Genomic DNA, 23,285 nt, shown 5'->3' with positions numbered 1-23,285 from the left:
GCTGTATTACTCTGCAGTAACAGAAGACTTTATTTTCCATTACTGGATCCCTCATCAATACCGGGGACTGCATACCCGTATAAGGAAATTTCATAAATTTCTGCAAAACTTACTCCACCATCAATGAGTGTTCTAGGTATGATGCTAAATATTTTGGAGATTACTTCAGCTCTCTAGTTATGAAGAATGACAGTCTGGTGTATGTCATAAATCTACAGTAAATCATAAATCTGACATAAATTATCTTAGTATAAGGGGAACTGAGATAAAGCCGTACACACTGAGTGGTAACAGCTTTGGATCACCACAGAACATATGTGTGTGCTTGACTTTAAGTACTGAAACCATCTACATTCTTCAAGGGAAATATGTGCTTGGGGGACTTTTGCTTTTCACCAAACCTTTGGAAAAACTGTTTTTCAGAATTTTCCAGGACTGAATTTTCTGGTAGTGTTTATTTTTTATTTTTTATTTTTTATTTTTTATTTTTTATTTTTTATTTTTTATTTTTTTTCACATCATACAATATTGACAGCATTTGTCACTCTGTCACTGTCAACAACTGATTGGGCATAGATCCCTGGATACTCACACTGCAGTGCTTCTTTATCGCGATCTCAGTCTGTGTATGAGCACGTGCTGAACACATTAAAATGAATCATCAAAAGGCACCAGGTGCATGGAGCGAACAGAACCATATAAAAAAGCAAGAAAGTCATAAGTGCTATCATGCCCTGTTTTCCATGAAATAAACAAGGGAATACTGTGCCATTCCATATTTATTATGGTTAAGGGTTCATTTAGCTCCCACAGTAATCCAGACCATCCCTATGCCAAAGAGTTTCATGCACTAAGATGGGGGAGATGACAGAACTAACTTAGTAAGTGCTAAGTATCTATTGAATAATTTTGCTGTGGGCTATATCCATATGCACTTTGTAACCTATTCGCAAGCTCCAGAATAATTTATTCATGTTTCTGCTTATTCTGTGATGCCTTCAATTAGCATAACATTTTTGTTCTGGATCTCAACCCCTGGTGTTCTGGGATACTTGGCTCTCCCCAGACTCTGGCCATTGCCCAAATTCTGGAATTCTGTAAAGTCCATATGGATATAAAAGTTGCCAGACCTCAAATTCCAAACAGGAGCTTCTCCTGGTCTTGCTCTGCACAGGTCGCTGGATCACAGAGAGATGTACGAGGTTCCTGGGTCGTCTTGTGGGTCTCTATACCCACCTGTTCAGCCTCATCTTTGGATTGAATCAGGGCAGTGGTTGCTGCGTGTGGCTGCTCTGTGGATTCTCTGCAGCTCTGGCTGGATCTGTCCTCACAGATGTCCTCCCTCAGGTGCCTCACCTGGTGTAATGCTGATGCCCCATATGGAGGCCAACCAAATTCAGAAGCCAAGCTCATGGGAACAAACTGTTCCACCAGACTGTGCTTACTTTGCCCCACCTGATATGGACATAAATTCCATTCTTTATGCCAGAAGTTCTGGATGTGGTTTGCCAATGCTTTGTTCATAATTTTTTGCTTGCTACCTCTAGCATTATCAAGATGCCTAAAATGCCTAATCAAAGTGCCTAACAAATTACAAACACATGATTAATTACTTTCTGAACTTTTTTATCCATGTGTGAATAGTAAAGTGTCTGGCAGTGAACACCAGTTCAACATTTCATTTGCATCACACTGATATGAAAATATGCTAAAAGTAACCAACGAAAATGTGCACTCATTACTATCATAAATGTTCTAGAATTAATGTTGGATTAGGGTATGTCCTCCTCAGTTTTCTGGAGACACAGTGAAATTTTCCATATCTGCATATTGACAGCAATACAGAGAATCCTGCAGAAAAAAATCCCAGAATCACAGAATCATGGAATCACAGAATGGTTGAGCTGGAAAGGGACCTCTGAAAGTCACCTGCTCCAAACCACTGCTCCTGTTTCTTACTATTATTACCATCAATTATTCCTGTTACTACTATTTTTGTTAATGCAATGTGTTTTCACTGATGGCTGATACCATGTATCTACCATCCACGCTCAGAACATCGCTACCGAAATTCAGAAGTGGCCAACATGCTCCTGCAAATTCCCTTAAATTCCTCAGACTCAACCCTTTGTACACATATCACCGAGGAGCTGTGTTGGTGGTCTCCAGCCTGAGATCAATTGGGTGTTTGCTGGAGAGAAACCAGCTGGACCATTCAGGTTTCATCCTTTCCTGATGGGAGCTCACCTGGAGAGTCCTACTTGTATCATCCCTCCCTTTCTTTCCATGTTTATGCTGCCAGGCCTTGCAGAAATCTTGTCAATACAGTTTAGTTGCTAAGAAATGCTTTAAAAGCACCCTTTCCTTTATAAAGAATAGAAGTGAAGCAAATTGTGCTCTCACAAAAGAAAAACACAGAACCAGCAGCTCATGTGACGACACCTGGAAGCACAAGAGTTAGAAATCTCGACTTTCTGTTGGCAGGCAGCTGCCAAGATCCCAGCCCTGGGGCAGGAAGGGCAGGGATCATTGCCCCACTGCTGCAATAGCACAGACAGCTGCCTGCCAGCCTGCCAAGCTCCCTGTGCCTCGTGCAGCAGGGCTTGGCAGCCCTGCCTTGTCTCTCTGCACCTCCAGTGCGTTATGGAGAGAGGGTAACCAACAGCCTTAGGGAGGAGGCACTGAGTTGAAAATGTAAGGTTTGGGCTTTACCACTTCAAAGGGCTGACAGTAATCCTGTGCACATCACAAACCATATCTTTGACACTTTTCATATCCCTGCTGGCAGGCAGTTATCATTCTGACCCTTCCCCTCAGCCACATGTTGCACAAGGTCTCCCCACACAGTGCTGGGAGAAGGTCCCAAGTATGACAGATCCACACCTCAGCCCTGTTGCTGCTCCAAAGATATCAACCAAATCTGGAGCTCTGCTCACTCTGTGCATGTCAACAGGCAGGGACGGACCTGAGACGTCTGGATGGAGACGCTGTCCTCTCACCAGCAGCTCTGCAAAATAGCAGGGTGTGTTGGGCGCAACACCTGGAAGTGGGTGGGTACCAAATAAAGTCATCTTTTGTGGTCATCTGGAGGGTTGAGTTCTGTGTCAAGCATCTTCAGAGCTGGGATTTAAAGGTTTGAGGGAGAAATATTTGTAATCTGACAGCGAAAGATGAATAATAGACTGCAGTAGTAATGGGCCAATTGCTGCATGGCAACCTTTCCACATATCTAAATCCTTTTTTTTTTTTTTTTTTTTTTTTAAAGCCTGAGTGAGTCTGCAATCATAAAAATTAGCTCATTAAAAATGGCTTAAAAATCAGACATGGAACCGCATGAAATTCTGGCCGCTAGACTCTTTCTCTACATGACCCCACCAGTCAGCAGGCAGGGCTGAAGCAAGCTTCTTATAGCCCAATATTAAGTGAACAAAGACAGAGTCTGGTTGCACTAGGGTGCACTTTGGAGAGGGAGAATGTGAAAAAGAAGTGTTCTTTGGCAAATTTCATTTAAACGGGCTTCAATGGAAATTTAAAGAATTCATTGCATGTCAGTAGCAGAAATATGAGTGCTGTATTCAGTCGTACACCTCTCATTATATTTCTATTTCGAACACTTCATTGTTTCTCAGACAAAGCATTAGCATTTCTTTCATTCCTGTAATAATAAAACATGATATTTATTACTAAGGGGTAGAGACTAGAGACAGAAGGTGGGGAGCTTTCATCCAGGGGGACAAGACAAGTGCTCTGTAAGAACATTACTTAATGTGGAGCCATGACTCACATGCAATGTCATTTTAACAGCTTTCTGTGTTTAATTTCCTTTCCTTTAAGCAGTAGCCTAACACAGCGGCACTCAGACTGTGGTCTATGGACCACCAGTGGTTTGTGGGACTCTCCCAGGTGGTCTGGGGAATTAAATGTTTTGGGAGCTACGCCATATTTGACAGATCTTGGGGAAAAGAACTGAGTGCTTCAGAGGGTGATTTTTTTTTTTTTTTTAATTTTTTTCCTCTTCTCATGCGAATGGTCTCCAGAGCAAAAGAGCTGAGACACTACTGGGTTGGGGAACCCTTTTGTTTTTGTAGAGAAAAATACTAATATATGATTTTTGGACATTGGCTACGTTCTCAGTGTCTACAGGAGTCAGAGAGCCTTAAGCATTTGCAAGACAAAACAGAGAAGTAGATGATTCAGAGCAACGCATCAAAGAGCTGCAGAGGGGGCTGGAAGCCCACACACTTTGGGGAGATTTGGGGTAGTTGGATCCCACTACCTAGGGCAGATTTAAACTTGGCTTTGCACCTCTCAGCCCCCACGTGGTCCTGATATCCCAATGGGAAAGCTTCCTCAGGGTGTGGACAAGCTTTTTTTCTTCTCCCCACCTCCATCCTGCTCATGCCCTCCCATATGCTTTATGTGGGCTGGTGGGAGGTGTGAAAGGGGAGCACCAGCATCCAGCAATGGGATAGCAATGACACCAACACTGAGAATGCAAGAGGACACTCACCCCTGTGCTCATGGACCTGTGACACTATAGGGTTGGCTTGCATGGCAAGTGTGTATCCAGCAGTGTTTTAGGGCAGACCCAACGGAAAGAGTGCCACCTACTGAACTGCACCCACGATTCCCACAGCACTCAGCTTCTCCTTGGAGATGCTCTCCAGTAGACACTGACCTGGCCTAACCCTGCCATGGTTTATGAGATCCAGTGAGCTCATTGCCTAAGAGGGCATGGCTGCAGGCCAGGTAGGAGAAATGTAATACATAAACAATGCATGTACTTCAGTGTTCAAAAATGCAACAGTCTGGAGAGGGTAGAGAGGATGGGAAAAAAATGGAAAGCACATCCAAAATTACTGCTTGTACCAGAAGCAAGAAGGAGGACAGTATAACTAGTTTACAGGGAAATAACACTTCCAAAAAGGTTCATTTAGCCTATTTCTAGAAAAAAAAAAAAAAAGAAAAAAATTAAAAAAAAGAAAAAAAAAACTCTGTCCTGAGAAATTTCCATTGCATTATGGTGGACTGAATTATAATCATTATAATCAAATAACTGCGTTTAGCAGAGCAGTGGGGAAGGAGAATACAACCGTTGAAGGGTTAGCTGCATGCTCCTCATTTGCTGATTCAGTCCCATGGTGCCTGCTCAGATGCTGGGCTTTACTTTTCCTCAAGTGCAGTTCCACAGTTTTCCCAGGCTCAGCCTCAGTTTTGAGAAGATCAGGCCTGTGCATTAGACCCAGATACCCAGCAAGTCTGAGTAGATCTAGGGCATGCAGTTCCTCTACATCTGAAAACAGTAATAATAAAAAAAAAAAAGTACGGAAATATTCTCGTTAAATTACTAGGTCATGAAAGCCTGTTCTGTACAGTCTAAGCCCTTTTGTTGTTCTTAAAAGCTGGATTGACTTCTATGGCATCAGTCTGGACTCTCATTAGAGTCACATCAAATTTAAGTCTCATATAGCGGTATTAGGTCTTGCAGTAGTCCTGGAGAGCCTCATAACTGCCCAGAATTTCTAGACTAGTGTCTGGTGTGACCCTCACTTGCATCCTCACTCTTGGTTTGTCTCTTGCCTCAGAGATATTTGGGGAATGCTGAGGTTGGAGGGAAGATGAAATGGGAGCTGCAGGAGGCTGCCATAAGGCAGTTCAGTCTTTTTGAGAGGAAATACTCCTGCAACTCTGACTTCAGAGACTCATAGAACAGCTTAGGTCAGAAGGGACCTTAAATTTCACCCAGTTCCAACCCCCTGCCATGGGCAGGGACACCTCCCACCAGACCAGGTTGCCCAAAGCCCCATCCAGCCTGGCCTTGAGCACCTCCAGGGATGGGGCATCCACAGCTTCTCTGCGCAACTTGTGCCAGTGCCTCACCAGCCTCCAAGTAAAGAATTTCCTCGTAATACCTAATCTCAATCTCCCCTCCTTTAGTTTAAAGCCATTCCCCCTCATCCTGTCATTATCTGATTGAGCAAAAAGTCGCTCTCCATCTGCTTTGCAAGCCTCATCTAAGTACTGAAAGGCCACAATAAGGTCTCTCCAGAGCCTTCTTTTTTCCAGGGTGAACATCCCTAGCTCTCTCAGCCTGTCTTCATAGGAAAGGTGCTCCAGCCCTCTGATCATCTCTGTGGCCTTCCCCTGGACTTGTGCTAATACTTCCACATCCTTCTTGTGCTGGGGATCCCAGCCCTGGACGCAGCACTGCAGGTGGGGCCTCACAAGGGCAGAGCAGAGGGGCACCATCCCCTCCCTCCGCTGCTGCCCACCCCTCTGTTGGTGCAGCCCAGGACGCAGTTGGCCTTCTGGGCTGCAGGCACACACTGCTGGCTCATGTCGAGCTTTTCATCCACCAGAAACTCCAAGTCCTTCTCTGCCGGACTCCTCTCAGTGAATTCTTCTCACAGTCTGTGCTTGTGTCTGGGATTGTCACAGCCCAGGTGCAGCACCTTGCACTTGAATGTGTTGAACCTCATTAGATTCATGTAGGCCCACTTCTCAAGCTTGTCCAGGTCCCTCTGGATGGCATCCATTCCTTCTGTTGTATCGACTGCACCACTCAGCTTGGCGTCATCTGCAGACTTGCTGAGGGTGCACTTGATCTCAGTGTCTCTGTCACTGATAAGGATATTAAACTGCACTGGTCCCAGGACAGACCCCTGAGCAACACCACTTGGCACTGGCCTCCACCTGGACATAGAGCTGTTGACCATAACTGTATGACTGCAGCCATCCACCCAATTCCTAACCCACTGAACAGCCCACTCTACATATCTCTCCAATTTAGAGATAAGGATGTTGTGGGACCATGTCAAAGGTCTTGCAGAAGTCCAGGTAGATGACATCAGTCAGTCTTCCACTGTTGACTGTTGCAGTCACTCCATCATAGAAGGCCACCAGACTGGTCTGACCCTTGGTGAAGCCATGCAGGCTGTCTCTGATCACCTCATCTTCCACATGCCTTGACATTGCTTCCAGGAGTATCTTTTCCATGATCTTCCCTGGCACAGAGGTGAAGCTCACTGGTCTGTAGTTACCTCGGTCTTTGTTTCTACCCTTTTTAAAAATGGGAGCAATGTTTTCCCTTTTCCAGTCAATGAAGAATTCACCTGACTACCAGGACTTTTCAAACATGATGGAGAGAGGCTTGGCAACTCCATCAGCCAGTTCCTTTAGGACTCTGGGATACATGGCATTAGGCCTCATAGACTTGTACCTCTTCAGTTTCATCAGGTGGTCTCAAACCTACTTTTTACTTAAAATAGGAGGGACTTCACTCCTCCAGCTCCTGCCTACAGGTTCAGGGGACCAAGGGTTCAGGGACATTATTTAATGCTATTTTGAACTTTTATGTTACATGGAGATTGAGAGGAATACTAAAGCTTCCTTCTCTACTTTTTAGGGCTTAAAGCTGCAAATGTCTTTAGTAGACACAGGTCCTAGCTCTATTACTGGCATTTCTTTCCCTGGAAACATTCACTGAAATAATAATTATACTTTCATAAAATATTTTTTGTATCAGTTCTTAAGACCTTTTTTTTCTTCCTTCAAAGTGACTAAAAATTGCTTTAAGAAAGAAATTAAAAGACCCCAAAAGCAAGAACTAAGGGCCAACATCAAAACAAAATCTATGTTCAGCTCTGAGGCCCCCAGCATAAGAAGGACATGGAGCTGTTGGAGCAAGTTTAGAGGATGGCCATGAGGATGGTCAGAGGGCTGGAGCACCTCTCCTGTGAAGACAGGCTGAGGGAGCTGGGTTTGTTCAGCCTGGAGAAAAGAAGGCTCTGTGGAGACCTTACAGCACCCTTCCAGTACCCAAAGGGGGCCTACAGGAAAGCTGGGGAGGGACTCTGTCAGGGGGTGTAGTGATAGGACAAGGGGGAATGGCTTTAAACTAAAAGAGGGGAGATTTAGATTAGACATAAGGAAGAAATTCTTCCCTCAGAGGGTGATGAGGCACTGGCACAGGCTGCCCGGAGAAGCTGTGGCTGCCCCATCCCTGGAGGTGCTCAAGGCCAGGCTGGATGGGGCTTTGAGCAACCTGGTCTGGTGGGAGGTGTCCCTGCCCACGGCAGGGGGTTGGAATTAGATGGTCTTTTAACGTCCCTTCCAACCCAAATCATTCTATGAATCATACTATGATCAAAACAATAAGGTCTATATATATATATATATATATATAAATCTCCTAAAATCAAATGCTTTTTTTGTTTACTTTTTATATTTCTTCTGATTTGGCATCAAGAGTGTCCAAAATTCTTTTTTTTTTCTTCTTCTTCTTCTTCTTTTTTTCCCCTCCTAATGGAGAGAAGACTCAATTTCATTGTGTGCTCTTTCAATCAGGGTTGAGGATACCAAGCGTCTTACAAGATCATGCTCTGGAACCACTCCACTGCAAGTTGGTGGAAAAGTATTAGAGCAAAATAGGGCTAAAAAGAGAATCAGAGAATCAGGCAAGTAATATACCCCAGGGACTCAGAAAGTTCCAGTTTCCTTTCCATATTCTTATATTACTCGCACTAGTACCAATGCCATGAATGCCTTTAGGATTTCAATTGTTAACAGCAAGCCATTTTATTATAGGTATCATTTTAAAAAGAGTGTAAAACCAGGTGAAAGCAAGTGCATGCTGCTCTACAATCAGATTAGAAGATAACTAGCCAAGAAAACCTAAGAATGTTTCACATTTGGCTTCTGGGCTGAGAATTAATATTTTTGTGACATTTCAAATAATTTTATTGTAGCTACTAAAACAATACGCCAATAAGCCACCAAAATGATATTTTTGGAGTGAACTGAACTTTCAGTAAAATTTGATACTTCCAAAGTACTTTTTGTAATCACTTGAGAGAGATTTTTTTTCTTTTTCTTTTTTTTTTTTCTTTTTTTCTATCTTCTTGTGAAGTGAGAGGAATGTGCAAACCAGTATGGGCTAGTAAAGCATATGACACAAAGTTTGGCTCTACTGAAGTCATAATTGGATGAGACTACGATCCACCCACAGAAATAACACAAATCCTTTAACAAGAGTCTTAAGAATAGTTAACCAAAGCCAACATAGCAACAAACTTCCCCTGAAAACACACCTTATCTCAGGAAGTGAAAACTATTCAATGCCTAAATTTCAATTAACTTTGTCACGCTTCTCAGAACCACAGCAGTTGCAAGTTTGTTTCACGTTATGATGACAGATAATTGCTTTTACAGGTCTGGCTTGGTGGAACTGTGGAAAAAGCCTTGCCAGACTGTATTACATGAGTGAAAAACATTAAATAGACAGCTTACATGTCTCATCTCTTCCTCTACGTCCTCTCTCTCCCTCTCTCTCTCTTTTTTTATATCTTTTGTAACCTCCCATAGAGGTTTATGTGTGTGCATCTGTGTGTGTCTTTGTGTCTGTGTCAGTAAAAGCCCAAACATTAGATCACAAGTTCTTGTTTATATAAGCTTCAATTTACCCTTCAGGCAGAAACTTAGAGATTTCCAAACACACAGATGCTTGCCACTATCCAAATTCAATTTGAAATGCTCTGCACAACATCTCCTTTAACTTAACTAACCTTGTATTGTTTGAATACTTCATAACGTGTTTTGATTGCCAAACATCATTACTAACTTTGCCATCGTTAACAAGGCTAGCTGAGACACAAATAAATGGAATTCTATAAAATGTCAAATCTTCTTTAAAAGTTGCATTCATTTTATTAAACGCACAAATCTGATTTTACAAATGCTTATTAGGCAAAGTTGTTATAGAAAAGCTATCACAGAACCAACAGAAAATGTTGCTACCTGGTACTATCTAGACCCTGAAAGAGATCCTGCAGGAGTCTGCAGCAATGGACCTCCATCTGCCAGAAGTCTCAGGACTGCAAGTTACTCACATAGATCAAAACCGAAGGAAGAGATACAGAAATCCCAGGAAACAAAGGAAGGTTTACTTAGGGAATTGCCACAGAATGCTCCCCTCAAGGGAAGATTTGGAAGTTTGTGGAATACAGGGGGAGAAGCGCCAAATTTAGCAGGCTCTGGGGAATGTAAAGTTTTCAGACCATGACATGTTGTGGTTTCTTTCCATGGCAGAAAGCTCTGTGCTCTAGAAATCATTTAAATAGGAGAGACTCAGGAAGAGAGAATCAGTGTCGCTGACTTTCAAAAAAGCCCATACTGCAAGTAACACTTGAGGAGGCCTCAAGATCTCACACCTTATGAATGCATTTCAAGAGAATACACCAAGCAAAATGTGACTTAGTGATAGACAAGAAAGCAGAAAGTTTGGCATCATAATTTTTTTTTCTGCTTTTTCATTTTTCTTTCTTTCTTTCAGACAAAACATGGTTTATGAAGTGACAGCATACAGCCCTCCTGAAAATTATGAAAATCTGGGTCTATACCCATGCCATTACTGACTAGACGCCTTGCTGAATCAGGAAGGAATATTCTCCATGGATGTTCTTCTGCAGCAGGTCCTCCTCCTCTTGCTCCAGCTCCTCCCTTCTCCTCCCATGCCTCCCAGAAAAGGGATGTATATCCCTAGTCTACAATTTCCATCTTGTGGAATGGACACACATAAACTCTTAAAACCAATTAGCTGACCCATTTTGACTGTTAATTTTTCTCTGATGAGCTGGATGCTGCAGAGTAGGCTGGAGTAAGTTTGCAGCAAAGCATTCACACTGTGTCAGTGGACTGTGTGACAGTATTGCCCTGCAGTGTCCTCTACCAGAGATGATGCGCAATGATACGCTTTCAGTGCTTTCATATCTCAATGAAAGATTGACAGGATGCCCTGGGTGCACTACGAGATGCAGTAGGTAATAACATGGGCATGGGATGCTGCCACAAACAGCTGAAACACTGCAAGTTCACTTCCTAATTTACCCAATAGTAACTTGCTCCTCTGCCTATATGTGTTTGATATATATTGAAAATATGTTGTTCTATGCCCACAGGATATCCATATATTGTCCCTTTCTGGCACAACATAAATCTATAGCAGGAATTGTTGCATAGCTTGAAAAATGAAAGCACAGTGCGTTCTCCAAGATTCATAGCAACATATGTCTGTGTGTCTTGTTCAGAGCTGTGCCTGAAACATGTTAATGTGCATCTACAAGTAAAGGCACGTAAAGGGGGTTTTAGTTTTAGGCACATTTTACCACTGGATTTATATGGGCATGAGGTAACACCTACTTTTTTTCTTCAAAGAGCTAATCCACATGCATAATCGAAACAAGTCCTTATTCTGCTCACTATAAATATGTACCAGATGTATCTCTTATAAAAGTTAAATTCTGTAGCATGGTGGGATTTCCTAGTACCTGTGAGTTATGTCAACCTTAATCCAAAGAGAAATAAAATTGAAGAACATTGCACTGTAGGATATGGGGTGTCCTAGACATGGTCACAGACAAGTCTGTAAGTATAGTAAACAGCTACATTATCACCCTATTGATTTACTTTGTGCGACATGATGGCTTGATTGCTGTAAACAGGAATCATGCCACTAAAATAACAAACAAAATTGATTGTACTGAAGCACACACATTGTAATTTCCACTGGCTTTTAGGCTTGCTGTGGTATACACTCACAGATCACAGGGTTATGATTAGCTGTTCTTCATGGTCTAACAAGGGAATAAAGATGTGAAAATGTGAATACACTGAATTGTATCCTTAAGAAGAATTAATTTTAAGTGCTATGTTGCTTGCAGTTTGAAGGCATTTTAAAAAAATTAATCATTTGAGAGTTCCTTGGCTTTAAATAGCTAGACACTCAGGGACTCCTTTTAGAACCTTTCTTATACATTAAGAGTTAATCCCTTTAAAAATTTGAATATACCATAGAAAAAGTTTCAAATACCATAGTTTCTCTGCAAATCTCATTTCTCCGAAAAATGCTATCACAGGATGTCAGATACAGACCTTTTTCTCAGCAGGTCCAGGTGACCCAATAAAAGGACTTTACTCCCTTGCTCACTAGCAGAAAATCCTGTGTGTAGTCCAAGAGATACAAAACAAACTGGAGAAAAAAAAACAACACAGCTTCAAAGCTTTTTGAGATGTTTATCCTCTCATTTGTACATCTGCTAAAAAGTCTCTGTTTTCACTTAATATATTAAAAAAAAATACAGCAAAAAAATAGAAAAGCAACTTGTGAACCAATTACTAACAAGCAAAAGTATAACAGATGCAAACAAAGAACTGCAGTATTTTTCACCATATGTTTCAAATCAATCTTATTCCTTCATCAGTTGGAAACAAAGCATAATGTTGTGGTTCTAACAGTAACTAACCTTGATCTATCAAGCCATAGAAAAACTAACAGTACTTTGACAAGCCATTTTTTCTATTTATCATAAACAGTCAACAGGATTAACTATGATTTGCCATTCATTTAGAAGTATATTATCTAATTATTCCCATTTCAGCTCCTTTTCTAATTGCCCTCTGGTGTTCAAATATGTCTATTGTTCATTTATTAGTCACTGCTCTACTCAGATCGCATTTTGTTTAATTACCTCCAGTTTCACGTGCACAGGTCTGGAGGTGAATGGGACAGTGATAGGGAGGAGGACCTGGGGAAAGCTCTGTGCAGGAGTGCAGCTGCTTCTTGGGAGCACAACTGGTGTGGCTATAGGCCCTGAAGTCCTCCTGAGAAATCTACCCACACATACAGACACCTGCACAACATGGCATTTTTACTGTCTTTAAAACAAGTCATTCATCTTGAGGTTAAGGGCAAAAAAGCTCCACATACTTCAGTCTTTATGAGATTGCCTGGGAATCTCAACATGCCTTTGGAAACTAGAGGCTCTATCCTGACTTCTCTCTTCTTCTCTCCTTTTTCTTTTTTTTTTTTTTTTCCATTTAATCATTTATTTAGCTTTCACACCACAAAATCCAAACAGTACTCAGCATCTTTGAGTCTGTCAGCATGCAAGGGGCCTGTAAGGATATTCAGAGTGAGGCACTGAAAAGAATCCCTCAATTTCAAGCTCCAGATGGGAGGCAAGATTGGGTGATCTCTAGAGAGCCCTTCCAGCCACCTTTCCTATCATTCTCCCATGCAGCTTCTTTGTAAATGCACAGAGACATATAAGTAAGAGCTGAAAGTGCAATTTGTCACCTGTCTGCACTGCGTGCCTTAGTGGCTAATTTCATGCAAGCCTCAGCAAAGGTGCTCTCAAAGTGGATGTTGGGGTCTCTCTCCTTCACCACCTGTAAGCAATCAGCCTAAATGCCAGGATATTGCACACTGTGCTCTCAAACAGCTCGCAGGTTTGTTGGAGTGCAGCTCCCTGTGCACACATCAGTTTGGGCAGCATCTTGAATGTCACAGCATTTATGGGCACACCATGACCCATTCAGACTTTGTTCCCTCCTCCCTCCCTTCCAGCTGTCTACACTGAGCCCTGCTCAGGTTGGTGTTTGGGGTGATAAATATAATCGCTCTTGCTTTGAGGATGTACGAAGAGTAGAAATCTACCATTGTAGGTCTGCCAGATTCCCAGCTCTCTGAACCACCTCAGCTTGTGTTTGCCAAACTTCCTTGATTGTTGGCTTATGTTCATGAACTCAGTGAACTTTGCACCCAAAACTCAGGTGAGAAAGCACTGAGTTTAAATGTAAATATTGTGTTCAGATCTAACCGTGACTTTGGGCCAGCTCCAAAAGAAGACTTAAGCACTTTATATGGGATCTAGGTGGAATTCAGGCACTTAAGTTCAAAACCCGACATTGGAAATACCTGCCCAACCCTGGAGGCATGTAGGGTTAATAGGTGTTTGACTTTTTTCACTTTACATTTTCATCCAAAGCTACTCAGTTTGTATATCTCTATCACCCCACTTTGACATGGGCAGCCAAGTTGAGTTCCCTCTTCTTTATGAGATGACTCAGCACTATACATCCTCCTTCAGAGGGAAATGTCCTGACACCAGCTTACACACCACTCTGGACAGAAGCACCGTTAGCCACTACAGCACTTCACGGAAAAGCCTTCAAGGTTTATGGACGTGATTCAGGATTTTAGTGGTTAAGTGGCTACGCTCTACAGGAAAAGATCTGAGTTCTGCTTTTTGCTCCCCAGACAGAGTCTGCATTTTAGATAAAACAGATAAAATACAGGAGCGGTCATTGAAACAGGCATCAGAACTGTGCTTCCTCACTGTCAGCCTAACCACTAGACTATACAGTCATGCTCTGCCTCTCTCAGTGAGTCTTTAGCATTTTCTGCACAGAAGCACAGTTTTCCCATGGGGCTGAGAGGAGTCCTTTTCTACCTCCCACATCAGCCTATCAGGACTAGATAACCTCTTGGTGATCTCCATTTTCTGGAAAGTGGGAAAAGAGGGATTAAAGCATTCTGAGATGAGGAAAGAATTGAGTCTGTTTCCCCTGAGCACTCCCACTACTTTTGAAGGGCACAGCACAGGTTCTGGCTATGTTTTAAAAGAAACAAATGAGTCCTGCCTAGCTCTTTAGAGACATATACCTTCCAGTGAGGGTCCTGGCTGTGCATACCAAGTACATAAAAGCAATTTCTTGCAGCCCTGAGTAAAGGGCAAGATCTAAGACACATGATATCCTTGGGGTCTCTTTTTTGGCTGGCTTCTGGCAGCTGTATGATGACTGACATAAGGTAGCTCCTGGCTTAGGTTGCTCTTAGGTTTTTGCTGTTGCTCTAAGATACCTAAATTTGCACGGACAATTTATTAGCAACTACCTTGGAATTCTAAAGTCTGAAAGGTTTTGAAAACCTCGGTTGGTTATTTAAAATGGATCAAGCCTAGAGAATGTGCATACTAAAGTTTCTCTCTTTTCTTGGTCTCTCGAGTTTTTCTTACCCTTGTCCTGCCATGTGCCAGGAAGATGGAGAATATAGGCAAGGCCATGTCTCCAGGATGAGTCCCTTGGTCTCTGTCCTATTTCTTTTTTCCCTTCATTTTCCTATTTAGCCTTTTCCTCCCTTCTTCTCAGGGAGGGTAGCAGAGGTTCTATCCTCAGAGGCCAGTCCTCCTGCCTCCTCTCCTTATTTGCATTTACCTTCCCCATTGTTTAAAACACAATGGCTCCACAGTGATGTCACCAAGGGGAGGCATGCGCAGGCCTCCCTGGGTGCTCCCATTGGCTGGTGCAGAACCAAATGCTTTGTGACATTGCAAGTTCATGCAAAGATGAACTTGGCACCTCCTTTACAGAAGGAATAGCCATGCCTGTGTGACCACTTCTTCTACAGTGGAAGTGGAAAAATCTTCTAAACAATGAATGATTTTGTGATTTTTTCCATATCACAAAAGTACATGGCTCTTGGCTGGAAACAAGTCTCTCCTATTTCAGATCCTCTCTTTATATTGCTTGTGCTGTTGTAGGATCAGAAATCAACTGGTTTATGAGTGACTGAATAAGGGGCAGCTTGGGAACATCGATTATTTATATTTGTACTTACAAAATAAAGGTGTAAACAGACAGATGGACTCAATGTCCTGTATGGAAATAAAACTGGTTAAAGCATGCACAGGGAGAGATCAGATTACAACCCTCTTTTCTGTTTGGTGTCAAGCCAAAGGTCCAGTAAGAGCATCATGACTAATTATTAATTATAAAATGGGGCCATACTGAGCACTTTCTGGCTCTGCTCCATGGTATCATTCCTGAACTGACGCCTAATATCCTACTTTACAGAAAAAAAAGAAACCAATAGCAGAAATGAAGACCCTAGTGTCTGGATTTCTTTTACTTCTAGAAATAAAGGATGTGGCATTGTGATATTCCCAGTGGCGACTGGACATAACTGCTTGCCTGGGTTCAAAATGGGGCACACAACCATCTTTTTCCGTCCTTCTGCATGCAAGGACTGTGGGTCCCTCTCCAAGGAGAGAATATCAGAGCTTAATCCCACACCTCTGCCTGCATGCTGCTCTTGTCCATTGGAGTTATCACAGAAGGTCTGAGGTTGCAAAAGACCTCTGGAGGTCATGTTGGCCAACCTGGAGTGATTACTTTAGGCTCTTTTTTGACTCAGTGAAATGCAACCAGGTCTTCAATACTTAAACTTAGGATAAGTTTTCTTCACAGCTGTGATTTTCCTTGAATAAAACACCAAAATCTAATACCATGACTGGAGATATTGGCTCTACATATTTCCTGCCCCTACAAACGATCTGGCAGGTACTTTTATGGACAGCTTACAGGACGATGCTGCTATCTGTGATAGATCTGTCTGATAGATCTGTCTGAATGCCTTGATTCCATCATTGATCATTAATTGCAGTCATTAATGTTTTTAGAAACTAAGAAGAGACAGAGAGCTCTGTAGTCAAAGAGGAGGACAGTAGCAGATACAAAAGGTTCATTTTTTCACATAGAATGATCTTACGCACAGAGGTTGTCTGTCATCACAGAGCATACTATGTCACAGCCATGCCATATCTTTCAAGGCTGAAAATAAGGCAGAGGGATGAATATAATTAATTTGTTGATTTTTTTGGACACAAAGGAAATTGGAGTCACAAAACCATACAGTGTCCCAGAGTGCTGGATTTTGCATCTGGAGCTCTTTGGATTCTGTCTAATATTACGCTCCTACTGTATAGGAAGATACTGATTTGTGTTGCCAGTTCCTTGGAGCCATGTAGGATACACTGTGCTCATGAAATATGCTGCTGACACCATATTGTGAGGAAGCAGTAGGTGGTGAGTAGGGGTAAAAAACATAGATATTTGATCAGAACACTTCTTTCATCACAACAATGTAGCCACGTATCAAAGCAATGTGATGGGAGTTGTTTAAAGCAGAAATAGCAGTAGCAAAAGCATGCTTTTACTGCTGGGACAATGGTAGGAATCAATCTTTACAGTGTTGATCCCAAAGAATCTTGTAAAAATGAGCAAGGAAAAGCAAAAGCAATGTGAGTCCAGATGCTTCCATCACAGGTGAGAAGACATGGTTTTCCTGGGAAAAAAAAAAAAAAATGTTCCTTACCAGCATTTCTACAAGTTAAAAGTTTGTGGTTTCTCTATACTTTCACCAAGTATTATATTACCTAAAGATACTTGTGCCTCATTTCAGCAAATAGTAGATACATGCTGTTATTCCAGTTTTCATGGACAGACTCACTATTTTGAAAATGAGGGCTTGGCCCTGCCTTTTTAAAAAAAACAACAACAACAACAAAAACAACCACACAAAAAACTATGATCACTTACACTATTTCAGCTGTATGAAAAGGTTAAAAAACTGTATTTAAAGTCTTTGGTTTAGACCACTGCAAAGGTGGAAAACAGATATATGGTGCTTCTTGATTAGGAAAATTGATCTGTCAAACATTATGACTACCACAGTACAAAATCTTAGCAAAGACAAGGTAGCTTATAGTTTTCATGGCATCATAGAATGTTCTGAGCTCTAAGAGACCCACAAGGATCATCAAGTCCAACTCCTGGCTCTGCACAGGACCACCCAAAAATCAGACCTTCTGTCTGAGAGTGTTGTCCAAATGCTTCTTGAACTCTGTCAGGCTTGGTACTGTGACCACTGCCCCGGGGAGCCTGTCCCAGTGCCCGACCCCCCTCTGAGTGCAGAACCTTTCCCTAACCCCCAGCCTGACCCTCCCCTGTCCCAGCTCCATGCCGTTCCCTCGGGTCCTGTCGCTGTCCCCAGAGAGCAGAGCTCAGCGCCTGCCCCTCCGCTCCCCTCGTGAGGGAGCTGCAGGCCGCCATGAGGCCTCCCCTCAGCCTGCTCTGCTCTGGGCTGAACAAACCAAGGGACCTCAGCTGCTCCTCAGACATCTTGCCCTCCAGACCCTTCACCATCTTTGTAGCCCTCCTTTGGATGCTCTATTTTTTGTTGTTGTTGTTACTTTTATATATAATTTTCACAGTACTTGAGGTGAGGTCACACCAGCACAGAATTTTCACACATTTTGGTAGGTTGTATAGATAGCAGGAAAATATATCTTCTGTTTCTAATGTGAGGTGGCTTACCTCAAGGTGGGTTTTCTTCAGTTAGTGTTTACCTTGTATTTGTTCTTCGGTCTCTGGTTCTTGGAACGTGAGTTTGTTACTGCAAACATGCTGTGGTTACCACATGGGTTAGCTACTTGTGATAACTGTCCTTGTGCCTGCTCTTCAGGAAATTCACTCCTAAATGGCAGCAGGACTTACTTGTACTTACTAGAGAGTGTGGTGATGGCCAAAGTGACACACGACTCTGTGTCAACAAGTTCATGTGACAAAGTCCTGGCATAGGGAACTGAGGGAACTCAACTCTTTCCTAATGAGGATGAAACAACAAAGTCAATGTTCAATATCTATTCATCTTCCAGGGTGATCTCCCTGTATACACCACAAATCACTCTTTTATCTGAACTACCCACTCATTAAGAAATCAGACACCATCTATTACAAGAAATAGCTCATTAAATCAGTGCCTGCTACATTTTTTTTATCTTCCTTTTAACTTTCAAAATTGTAATCTTTAAGAAACTTTCATTAGCTAGTGAAATCCTCTCATTTCAGGAGATAATGCAACAACTGGAGGGTGAGAAGAGGGTGGCAACTCCTCTTCTGCTGTTGAGATTTTCACTGAAAATTCCTAGCCTTCTCTTAATTACAATGTCTTGGGTATTCCCAAGGATAGGAATAAGCATTTGCAGGTAGGACTGAATCTCTGCAAGTACTGCTGATAAAGGTAACTATGTCCAAATCTCTAAGAGAATACTGACCAACTTTCAAGAATACACAGTACCTTTTATTTAGCACCATGTTGTTACTGCAAAAGGTATGCATTAAACAGATTTCTGAAATCTGAACTGAATCAGTGGTGTTCCCAGTACAATACTTAACAGGCTGCAAAAGCAAGAAGGATATTCATGACATGACTCAGAGACTGTAGACTTCCACCTCAAGACCATGTCTATTGCTGTATTTCTGGCCATTGCGTGGCATTGCAATATTTTTAATGGCTTTGTTTTTTCACTTCTAGAAGTCAAAACTGAGGAGCAGGAATTCTTGTCTACTGCCGAGAGGTGTTCTGAGCTTTTATTGGATGTTCTGCACTGAGAAAATGCAAACACTATAAAATATAGGAAGCCATACTGTCAAACCAGAAAAGATAAGGCTAAACAACTTGTTCTCCATTCAAGCATTTAGGTGCACCAGCTGCTACTGGAAACAAGCACACACCTGTAGTGCATGGTGAAAACAGAGGGACCTGTGAGGTTGAGGCTGTTTACTCGGGTGCTCCTATATCTGATTACATTTTTTTAAATTCAGACAAAGTGACTTGAAAATGCAGAGCTTCTATTTTATTTTTTGTATTTATTTATATATATATAAATATATATTTCTGTTCAAACATATTCATATATATGTGTGTGATAAATATGACAATTTCTGTGTATATACAATTAGTATATATATGTGATACATGATTCTGTTTCCCCATATCTGCATGTTAGGCAGTATCTTGCTTCCAGGAATGATTTGTGGGTGGCTGAAGCATGCTCCAGAGCATACAGTAACATTAATACAAGCTGAGTACATGTTGTTTAACTGGAAGCCAGACTGATGTACAAGACCTGAAGCTCCATGTCCTTCTGCCCTTCCATCCTGCCATTACTGTTGTAGGTTCCCTTCCTGGGCCCTTTCTAGGATCCTTCTCTGGTTTTAGTTTGTACTAATGAGCTTTTTTATACACAAGTTTACTTTAGTGCAGATGGTATTTGTCCACAGCCAGAAACACTACCCAAGAAGTACCATAGCTCAATAAATAAGTTCAAAAAGAATCTTAATGAAAATAAACAGTCAAATGAAATATTGCTTGGATTGAAACAGAGATTAGCAACTATCAACCCCTATGAGTACCATAACTGGCCCCTCTTCACTTCCCATGTCTTAGTTTTAACAATTTAATCTAGTACACAAATACAAGAAATAGAAAATTGATTTCATGACTATATATATTTATGATTTAGTGAGACTTGGTAACTCGATCTGCCAACACCTGTGCTGCATTAAAAACAGGATATTGTGCGTCTCTCTAAACTGTACCAGATAAAACTATTCCCTTTGAGTCCAGTGTACTTTGCTTTGCAGGAGTGTGGTAACACATGCCTGTCACCACAGATAGCTGAGCATCCCTTGAGAAATCCTCTCTATGGTTTTTCCATATAGGTGGGATCCCTTCCTTGTATGCACTCCATTAAAGCTAACTTTCTTTAATTTGCCTTCATTTTATTTTTGCATGTAAACAAAGGACTACAGGCATATTGCTGATGCTTTATGATGTGCAGAATTCCTATGAAAATGTCACAGCCCCTTAGAAGAAACAATAGTTGGAAGAAAATGTGAACTGTTTTCTTTATAGTACTATGAAAATACTAGGTAAGGTTCTCTGAAAGGTAAGCAAACATATCATCCTAATTATTTCTGTCATGTGAAGGTCCCACTTACTTGTTTGTATTATACTGTGCTTTAAGAGTAGGCATTCATCCTTTAGCAGTGAAGACTGTACCAAGATTTGGGTCCTGCATTTGATACACTTGAGAGGAATAAAATTGAGATATAAATATGATGAATATATCATCGCAAAACTGCTTTTGCATCGCATTGCTGCTAACATGTACTGCCACCACATGGTCAACTATATGAAAAGCACCACTTTCCCCTATAGACTAGACAATGTAACTAGTATTCCCAGAAATGACTTATGTGGCCTGTTTGAGAAACATGTTTTTGTTCATAAAATAATGAATTTGGTACTTTACTTGGTATTTCACGCGTAGAAAATAGGATATTAGGTGTTTCAGATCCAAAGGGGAGTTATTACTGGATTACATAAAAGTATCTAACCTTTTGGATTACATTAAAAAAATCTAACCCTTTGAATCCCCTTTCCTCACCTTTCCTCCATTCTTTCAGTTCCAATGTTCTCTACACTGTGCCCTCACTGACAGCTAAACATCTCCTGTCTGAACTGGGATTTCCCCCTTCATTGCTGCACCAAGGAGCCTTCCTTTCCCTTCCAATACTTTTCCACAATTTTTGTTCCCCAAGCCTATCAACATTAGCTTGCCAGGGATTTCCAGTCCCTTCATTAGGGCAAAAAAGGAAAACAAAACCAAACCAAACCCCAGACTAGCCAATCTACATGTCCCTCCTTCACTCTGCAAGGCTTTGTTTACTAAATTTGTCTTAGCAACTCCAAGTGCTGCTTCAGGCCTTGCTTCACGCTCAAAGCCAGCAAAAGATAGACACTAGCTGATGACAGGACCACAGTGGGCCACTGATTGAGGCATCCCTATATCAAAAGTCCCTGTGCATGATTTAGTGCTGTTTGTTGGTGAGCAGTGCCAACCTACGGCAACCCATGTCACCTTGTTTACTTCCCTATGTTTGCTTGCTATGTTTCCTTGTTATACAGTCTCCTAAATTATATTTTAAGTTCTGCAGAGCAAAGCCACTATCATCTTATATGTTTCTGTGGTGCTAAGCACAACAGGACACTGATTTGGACATCTGGGTACTATTATAAAACAAAAAATGAATAATGCCAACAACAAGTAGGAATTAAAAAAAAAAAAAAAAAGAAAAGCAAAAGCAAAACTTATGGTCAGATTTTGGCATTTGCAGCATGGGAATTTAGGAAGTCCATCTCCTTTCTCATGGTCTCATGTACAGACTGTCCTAATTCTGGTACTCGGGCTAAATTAAAAAACACATGCTAATAAAGACTAGCTTACTTGGGGCGAGGGCATCTCTTGTGCAGTACTTGTGTACAGTACTTAGTACACAGGAACTCTAAGGGACTTTCAGGTATTGCCCCAGCACAGACATGCTACCACTGGCTCTGACACCCATGCAATGAGGTCAAGCCTAGTCCAAGACACTCTTCTTTTTGTGGACACACAAGTGGTGAAGGGAGAGATAATGAAGGGCAAGATAAAGCACTGAACATTGCTGAGAGTTATGCAGAGGAGATGTATGAACTACTTCGTATAATGTTTTCTCTATTTCCTGGCACTACTCTTCACAGAATAAAGCTGCCATTATAGTTCATGTATGTATTCCAGCCTGCGGGTGACAATGGTAAGGAAGGGTTGAGGCACAGTAGAGAAAGTTGAAGCAATGTGAAGAGCTGTGCTTGTGAGATGAATGGGGCACCAAAGCTGTATCACTAAAAACTATAGAGTGAGATATCAATGCAGTCACAACATATCTAGGTGCTCAGGACATGATTAGACAATAACAGAAGAAGAAGAAAGTATCTACAAATTCCTTTTGTCCTTATTATGCACAGAATAATTTGTAAATATGAAGTTAATATTATTTTTCTTAATGATAGAAAATGCTGGAATATAAATACCTGCAGCCAGAAGACGGGTTTCAGTATGCCAAAACCAAGCTCTGCTATGCTGTTCTAGACAGTTCAGTCACAAAACTAGACCTCGGTTAACATAAATGTTAATGCATGCACTTAGGCATCTGAGCACACCTCACATTTTATAGACTTATAAAGGAAAGCCAATTCCTTTCAGTCAAAGACAGTTATGAAAAATTATATCCTGGAGGACAAGACATAACTAATGCTGAGATCTTATCCTATACTTGTCTATGGCAACAATACAGAGTTGAAAAAAAAAAAATCAAGTAAATGTGAGACTTTATGAAACCATGGAAAAACTAGTCTCAGTTCACATATCCTCTGGAAAATTTATCACTGTGATTTTTAGGATTAATTAGAGTTCTGACTCTGCTCTTAAGGTACAGAGCCAAATATCAGTCAAAATAAAACAATAAGCATTGTATATAATGTGATTACCTCAAGTAGTCATAACTACTGTTATCTCCTGAGAGGTCTGCTATAGACCTTTGGTGCCCATCCTGTTATGCACATAGCCCTTCTGCAACTGTATCTAATAACATAGGCTTGAGCACCAGGACCTCCTCCATATTGATTTATGGGCCAAAGAAACAGTGCCTAAAAAGTTGAGGAAATAAAGCCTCCCAGAGAGGACAATAGGTTTTCTTTACAAAACATATGTGCTGAATTTCCATGTTTTTACTCTTCTCCATCAGTTTCATTCGAGATGCATTGCAAGTTAATCACTTTCTCATTTTTTTCACATATGGATATCACACCTCCTGGAAAATAATCACTTCTAGGTTTTGTGGAATCACAAAGTGATTTTGTTTTAATTGAAGGAGAAAAAAAAAAAAGGAAAAGAAAAAGAAAAAAAGAAGAAGCCTTAGTTGAAAATGAAAGACTTGTGCCAGAC

Source organism: Anser brachyrhynchus, assembly GCF_964034855.1.
Source record: "Anser brachyrhynchus genome assembly, chromosome: Z".
NCBI classification, from domain to species: Eukaryota; Metazoa; Chordata; class Aves; order Anseriformes; family Anatidae; genus Anser; species Anser brachyrhynchus.
Note: the sequence above shows the minus strand (reverse complement) of the source record.